The sequence below is a fragment of the Chenopodium album genome, chromosome 9, assembly GCF_948465745.1.
Source record: "Chenopodium album chromosome 9, dcCheAlbu1.1, whole genome shotgun sequence".
In the NCBI taxonomy this organism is placed as follows: domain Eukaryota; kingdom Viridiplantae; phylum Streptophyta; class Magnoliopsida; order Caryophyllales; family Amaranthaceae; genus Chenopodium; species Chenopodium album.
Genome location: NC_137842.1, coordinates 50,889,614 through 50,897,968, shown reverse-complemented (window position 1 = coordinate 50,897,968; position 8,355 = coordinate 50,889,614). Strand labels below are relative to the sequence as shown.

At 33.0% G+C, this 8,355-nt stretch overlaps 1 long non-coding RNA gene across 2 annotated transcripts; it reads left to right on the top strand.

Moving 5' to 3' along the window:
- Positions 1-4,920: 4,920 nt before the first annotated feature.
- LOC145559847 (uncharacterized) lies at positions 4,921-7,632 on the top strand. 2 transcript variants are annotated; one of them, XR_014092996.1, is made up of 7 exons: positions 4,921-5,162; positions 5,554-5,642; positions 5,739-5,777; positions 6,739-6,938; positions 7,072-7,153; positions 7,250-7,330; positions 7,421-7,632. It is a non-coding gene; the product is annotated as an uncharacterized LOC145559847 (long non-coding RNA). The 2 variants fall into 2 exon arrangements; XR_014092995.1 differs by having other exon boundaries at positions 5,874-6,938.
- Positions 7,633-8,355: the final 723 nt, after the last annotated feature.

Sequence of the window (8,355 nt, the reverse complement as noted above, 5' to 3'; positions counted from 1 at the left end):
AATATTCAAAAGAAGTAGATATATTTGTATAGCAAATGTGTTACACAATATTACATGAAAGTGTTACTCTAAGAAAAGTGTTACTCTAAAGTGTTACAAATTACATTGTGTTACATACAAGTGTTACCTATCATCTAAATGCTACAAAAGTGTTACTTAAATATATGTTTGTTTCTTGACTTATAAAGTGTTACCACAAAATGTTACATTAGGCCAATTTTGTAGTAGTGGGAGTGTATATATTGCTGGAAATTTGTGTGGAATAGATATTAATGCATCTAATTGGAAACTAATAATCCCACCTTTGCCTTGTCTTCTCAAAATAATTTCACCTTTTTGAATTCCTATAATAATCCCACTTTTAACCCTCATCTTCTTAAAACAAGCCTTTTACCGATTTATGAAATTGGTAACTTGTTTTAGAAGGTGACTTGCCACAAGTCATCTTCTAATTGACCCAATTTTAATTTTTTTTTAATTTAAAAAAAAAAAAAAGAAAAAATAACTTTCCCTCCCCACCACCGCATCACCAGTCCGGTAGTCCCTCCTCTTTCCCACCTCCCTTTTTCGGTTTCACTACCATCGTAACCCCACTTCAGCTATCCTACAACCCCTTGTAACATTACACCGATCCTCATTGTTGCAGTGGTCGAATTTCATGAAGATGAAATTTTATTTTTATAGTATACTAATGGACTATGGACAAAACTATCGTCACTTGGATTCATCCTGAGTCATTTTCCACTCAATCAAGCAGAAAACGCCACATAGCTTGCCGACGAAGTGACCAGAAACCGTGACATAAAAAAGACAGTTTGAATTTTAAAACAATCACACTATCATTGTTCTTTGCTCAAACAAAATCATGTCTACTCCACTATAATTTCCTCACTTAATTCTCTTTTATCCTCTTTAAATTAACCAAATTCTGGTTTCCTTTCTTCACAAAACCCACCAAAATTTATCTACTTTTTTAGTTTAAGCAATGGCGATTTCCACTAGTTTGAGCACCATTTGTGAAGGTGGTCAGATTTTGAGATTGGGTGGGTCTACTGGACCAAGCGGTGGTGTACGTAGTGGAATGGGTTTGTGTGGTGAGTCAGCTAAACCAGTCAGGTGGTGGTGTGGTTGGACAGTGGTGTTGATAAGGGTTTTAGTGGTCGATTTTGATCACGGTGGAGTAGGTCGTTGGGACTATTAACCCTAACTAAATTAGAAATTTATAATACCTAAATTCTTCACTAAGCTAGTTAGTGGCAAGTAAAGGGTCGAACCACAAGGACTAAGTGTATCAATCTATGCTAATTAGACTACTAGGATGATCAAGAAATAGAGAGAGGAGAATCTAAATACTACTTAGAGCAAATAACGAAGACTAGGTAAATTGGAATCAAATTACATGAATGGATTCAACAACGACATTGCAATTAGATGAAAATGATCTCAATTAGGAACAATTAACACACTCAACTCATTCTCGCGCAATTAAGCATGTTAATTATCCTACTAAACTAATTCACTCTCGTGCAACTAGCCTAGCATAGGTATGGAGGAATTTAGACTCTCAAACAACTCACTTTCGCACAATTGATTGAAAGCACAATTAAGAACATAGAATCAATTAGCTAGAAAGATTCTAATCCATATAAGCATCATCCACACACAATAATCAAGAATCAATTGCATATAAATCACAATAAATCATTCAATTCATCAACATAATCTTCATCCAAATCCCTAGAATAAAATCTAAACTAACATGATAAAAGAACATGAAAGGCAAGGTAAAACTAGAAATAAAGCTAAAATTAAACTATTAAACTAATTAACAACTCTAATTAATAAACAAATAAACAAAAATAAGAAATAAAGGAAAGCATAAAAGATGAGAGAAAGTTAGGAAGACTCATTGAATATATGTGAAAAAAAAATCCACAATTAGCTTCTTTAACCTCTCAAAACTCCATGAAAAATCCAAGATTTCTCTCTCTAAAACTAGTCCTAAACTAGAGAGAGTCCTAATGTAATACCTCGTATTTTCATACATATTTTCCTAATTAATTAATTAATTATTATTTTCTAAAAAGGGTATTTTAGTAATTCAACTTACTATTTAAATCTTGGAGCCATAATGATATTTGAATTTTGGCACCAAAAGTATTTTAAAAACAAATTATTATTTTGGATAAGATTTATAATAATTTGTATTATTAATTATCTCCTTAAAATCTCCTATTTTCCTTAATTCTAATTCTCCATCTTTTTAATATCCAATTATTATATTTTCTTGCCATTCATTCTTCTTAATTATTCCCAATTAATTCCAATTTCCTTAATATTTTTCATGACATAAATACCTTCCATATTCAATTATACACAATCTCTTTAATATTAAAACTTTCCTTAAATCTTTACTCACTTCTCCAAGTAATCCCTTAAACCCTACTTACCATAATTCTTCCTACATTTTCCTACCCTAATTCTTGCATGATCTATCCTATAAATACCCTTTCATACCTCTCACATTCTTCACACCAATTCTCTTCTTTTCTTCTCCTCAATTTTACACAAATTATCTCGTTTATCTTTGAAGCCAGTTTTCGAGCACTTCTGGTTAGTTTTGGGGTATTGACGTTTCCCAAAAAATTGTTCCTCTCAAAAAATCCTTGAATTTAGGCTCAGTAATCACCCAATTCGGAGTTATAACGAAGGAGTTATAGCCTCTGCAAGTTCTGCCTACTTTTTCCAACGAAAATCCAATTCTTCTTTCTCCTTGGTTTCTTATCTTTCTTCTCCTTTTCTCTTATTCAATTATTACTATTATTATGGGAGATTAATATAAAATTATTATGAGAAGTTTTAATTATATAAAATCAGATTTTAATGATGTTATGTGGAATTAATTTAAAACGTTCATTTACATATAGTTGGGGGTTTTTAATTATTCGTTAATCTTATATTGATTAAGGTTATATTTATTTGTAGGGTGTGTTTGATCAAGGTTCTTGAGGTTCTGTTTGTGTGGTTGTTCTAGCAAGGATCAAGTACGTTTAGGTGGCTAGATACCTTTGAAAGTGATTAGTTTGAATAACATGTTTTACATGATTTGATTGGTGATTGAATTAAATTGATTTGAATTATGATTTTGAAATAAATTATGTTTGGAGGTATAGATTTTAATAAAAGCATTTTTGAATGATTGATTTTTCATGTTTTTGAATGGTTTGGATTACTTATCGTGTTTAAATAAAGGAATTGATTTTAAAAGGTTTGTTGAATTAAATAAAGGTTTTTCAAGGAAGTTTTGTTGATTTTGAAAAGTTATTAATATGAGGTTTTATTCTCAAGTATTTATTTACGAGGTTCGATTTTGAAATTAAAAAGGATTTTTGAATTTCATTGGAACTATTGGATATTAAAAGGATTTATTGAACCATTGAATTATTATTATTATTATTAATGTTTTTTAAGCATGTTAGTAATCTCACTATGCGGATTTGATTTATTGATAAGGCCTTGGACTTTGTATGACCGGGTCTTTCCTCAAGAATAGCCTTGTAATATAAGGAGACTAGCTTGGGGGGTGTGCACACTTAGGAGAGGAATTGGTTTAATTGGTTCAATTGGTTTATTATGAGGAATTGGTTTTTATATGAGGAATTGGTTTTTTTTTTAAATAATTGGTATTGGTTTTATTGATATTAGAATATTGAGAATCGGTTTTGAATCATGAATTTTGAATTTATTGGATTAATTATTGGAATTGGTTTAAAAGCATGTTTGCAAATAAATTGAGTTTACAGTACCTTGCACTTATCGTACTTAGCATATTTTGCTAATCCGTATTTCTTATTTGTTTTGGTTCGCCCTGTTTACTGTAATGGTAAGCAGTGCTGACTATTTTCAGGTGGAGTCATGAATGAGCATATGGGAGTCCAGGGATTTGCTTCACCTAGTTTAGGAATGTTGGTCTTGTCTTTATTTTTGAGTACTCATAACAATGTTACTATTTTTATAAGTATTAATAAAAGAAAGTTGAATTTCTGCTTCAAGTTTTGTTGTTGAGTTAAGTAGTTTGAGTAGCCTTGCGTAATCACGCGGCGGTAATATTCCCAAGTCCTATCTCTACGGTATAATTATACGTATTATACTAGTATTTCCGTAGAGGGGGATTTGGGGGTGTTACACCTAATCTAACCATAAGAGAGAGAAAATAAAAATGAGACTAAACTAAACTAGGGTGAATAATTGTTAAGATAGTATTAAACTCCAAAGGGGTATTTTAATACAAGCTAAAATAAAATAAAATAAAATAAAAAAGAAATAAAACTAAAACTAATTAAAATAATTAAATAACAAAAATAAAGAAAAGAAAGTAAAAGGAAATGAAAATAAAAAAAGAAAAACAAAAGTAAAACCCACGAAAATCCCCCCAAGTCAGACCCATGAAAATCCCCCCAAAAACATCAGCTCCCAGAACCCCTTCTTTTAGTTTTGGCTGATCTGATTTCTTGATCTTCCATCACCACGCATCACCACCGTCGATCACCTTAAATCAGCAACATCATCAATAGCATCATCAAATCATAGCCATTAGATTAATTGAAACAATCGTGACCGTCGAACTTAATTAATCTGTACGATTAAGCTCGATAGAAACCCGCTAATTCCAAGTTTCTATTGTAGATAAACAAATAACGTTTCTCTACGGGATTATAAGCCATTTTGGACATTAATAAGTTTGGGGTTTAATAGTAACTTGGACACGCTTACTCAGTTTATAAGTCTTATGACGTGGAATGGATGATTGTACAATATGGTAAGGATATTGCCAGGTGGAGCGTCTAACTTTAACGCCGTTCACAAATGTTTAGCTAGTATTTTTTACCTACCTACAGTAACTCCTTTTTACCCCATGCACTAGTTTTCTACAATTTAGCCATTACTTGGAATTTGAACTCAGAGAAAGCTTGCAAATTTTTTCAGAACCCCATTCTTGTTGAGAGCTTGAAGCCGACATTCAGCGAATTTCCTTTGCAGCGATTTTGCTGAGGGCAGGCATTGCTGAGGTCGTTTTTTTCATACTTATTTGCGACACTACAATCTTCTTGTTGTAATTGGCGATTTCCAATGTTCGATTTTCTGCAAATACTTAAATCAAGGTAAGTGTTAGGGTTTTGGAATTTCCGTTGATTCGCCAATTCTTAGTTAAATTGACACATGACTAATTTTATTTTCATGTGTATTGAATAGTTAATTAATAAGTTTTTCGTGTTTCACAGTTAATTTAAATAATTTTCTTCATTATCAATTTACTAGTGAATTAAATTAGGTCGTCCATGCTAATTTGTGTTTATCACCGTAATTTGTGGTTAAATTGACACATGACTAATTTTATTTTTCATATGTATTGAATGTTAATTTATTAGTTTTTCGTGTTTTACAATTAATTTAAATAATTTGATTCATTATCAATTTACTGGTGAATTAAATTAGGTCCTCCATGCTAATTTGTGATTATCATCGTAATAGTTGTTGTGGATATTTTTGTAGTTGTGATAAAAATGCCTAGAATTGCTGGAATGAAGCGTAGACGAAGTGGCCTTGACTTGAAAGACTAAAATGATGTTGTTGAGTATACTGTAAGTGTTCTGTAGGTGTGATTTAATGTTTTGGTCCAATTTACATAAGCAGTATTTATTTTAGTGTGTCACCCCTTTGTCGTTTATTTTATGAAGGTTGTCCAGGACAAAGATGTTTCTGATTTAGAAACAAAGGTATCACCCCTAACACTTAAATAAATTTGGTGATTAGTATACATAATTTTTAAGGGTATTGTAATCATGTGTGTACATGCTTAAATTTGGGTGCAGATTAGTGTTCCTCATACAATCAAATTGTACCAAGAGTTGTTTAAGGTATTGCTCGGTAGTGTAGTTATTGTCATACAAATTAGTAGGACAATAACAAGTACAAACACAAAGTTGATTTTGTGAAATGTATATATGTTCTTATCCCCCCTTTCTTAAATTATTAATAAGATGATATGCTGAGTTGCAGGGGTTTAGTGAAAGGGAAAACTAAGGTGCTCATTGAGCAAGCTAAGGGATGTCATAGAGTAAGTTCATATATATGTTCTGTTGTTTTTAATGATTCTTTTTTATCTATTGTATCTGTATCTGTATGTATATATATATATATATATCGTATGTAATGAAGGAAATCGTTTCTATCTATTGAATGATCAGCCGCCCAATATGAATTGCCGGATTGAGTCATTTGGTCGTATTTGTCAAAAATTTGACGATAGGAGAAGACTATGGGTTCATGAAATGGGGTTTGGTGGTCTACTTAATCTAGCCTTAGATATGCATTTGCCAAGGCAGTTGGCTTATTAGATTATGACAAGGATTGATCCTATAAATAATGTAATGATTGCATCGGATGGGCATGAGTTTAAGTTTTCAAAGAATCAAGTTCGATGGATTCTCGGAATTCCAAATGGTCCTAAAACTGTTCCAACTACGAAAACAATGACAGAGGAGGTTCGAGTAAAGGTCCAACAGATACTAACGGTTTATGGTAAAACATGGAAGTCCAAGTCTAGCAAAGAATATAGCAAGATATACACTACTGTTGGTATTCCTGTCAACAATTTAATAATGGATCGCTTAGAAGGGTACTTTGAGGTTGATGATGAACAATTGTTTAAAACTTTGTTTTTGATTTTATCCCTAGAGATGGTGTTGTGTCCTACCCAGTCCCCTCGCCTAGCTGCTGATTTACTTCCTGCGATTACTTGTGCCATGGATGCACAGGAGTATGACTGGTGCTCATTAGTTTTATCAAAGTTTATAGATAGTGTTTCGACTTTTGCGCGCCGTTTCTACGCTAATGGATTTGCTGGCGAATGTGGTGGATGTTTAATTTTTGCTGTGGTATGTATTTTTCCCAACTTTCATAATATCTTTTGTTGTTTGTATAAAGATATGTTGTTAATTAATTCATTTCACGGATATTTTATTTGGATTGGCTTGTTAGAGCTCCGATTGATTGGGATGTTATTCCTAGGATTAAGGTATGGAATATGGAAGAAATTGGTAAGGCAGCAAAGGCAGACAAGTTGAGTTCTGGTGACTATGGAAAGTTAGGGGTAAGGGATGATTTTTTATTACAATTCCTAGGACTATAGTATGCCTCGATTTGATTATTTATTATTTATTGTGACTTATAACCTTTGTTATAGCAGTTACTTGACGTTGCATACGGCGAGAAACACCCACGTGCCGCCCGTGATTCGGAGGGGCCTATATCCATTTCGCAATATACTGTGAGTACTTGTTATTTTAACATACACATTGTAAGGTCTTTACATGGTTATTGTAAAAGCAAATTTTGTAATTTCATTTTAACGATGTAGGATGAAAGGCCGAACAGTAGTCGTTTCAAGGACAGGCGAAGGAAGGGTGCAAAACGCAATATGTAGAGTATGTATTATTGTGAGTACGATAGTGCAAAAAGCAATTTATTCTTGTAATTTATGTTTTTTGCATTTGAGTTGTGGAACATTTTTCACCAAAAATAAATGTTGGGGGAAACAAGTATTTTTTTAATAATTCATAAAGAATGATACTTATAAAGAATGATTGTCATAAAGAATGAAACTTGTCTGATCAATCTCGATCATATATTCAATCATGGTCGATCCTCTTGATCTTGTATTCAAACATGTTGTATTCAATCATGACCTTATCATGATTTAGTAACAGTTGACCTTATTGTTTATGGGTTAATGGATTGAAATAAAAGGTAAATAGATTTTAAAACAAGTGATGTCAGGAAAGGAATGGTGTCCTTCGAACAAGTGAATTATTCTGATAGTGGGTTCAGAATTATTAGAAAGCTAATATATTCAGTAAGGTCAAGTGATCGGAATGCCTAGGTGGAGGCCGCTTCCGATCAATAATATTATTGTATAATTAATATTACAGCTTAATTAATCTTGACTGAACCCTTCGGGTCACACCCAAGGAATGAACGAACCGACTCGACGAATTAATTCGGAAGAAATTAATGAGTCGCCCGAGTAATAAATATTTAGACGTCGGAAATCCGAGCTTGGAGCGTCAAAACTGAGCATCGAAGAATTTCAAATGTCGAGCCAAAATTTAGGATTTGGTGAGACGGGAAAATACTTCAAGTAACAAGTAAAATCCTAGCCACGCGAAAGGCTAGGAAAGTGCGCCAAATAGGAGCGTGCCACGTGGCAGTACACATGGCAAAACGCCATGTGGTAGCACGCGTGGCAGCCGCCAAGTGGCAACCGCCATGTTGGCGGCCACCTAGTGGCAGCGC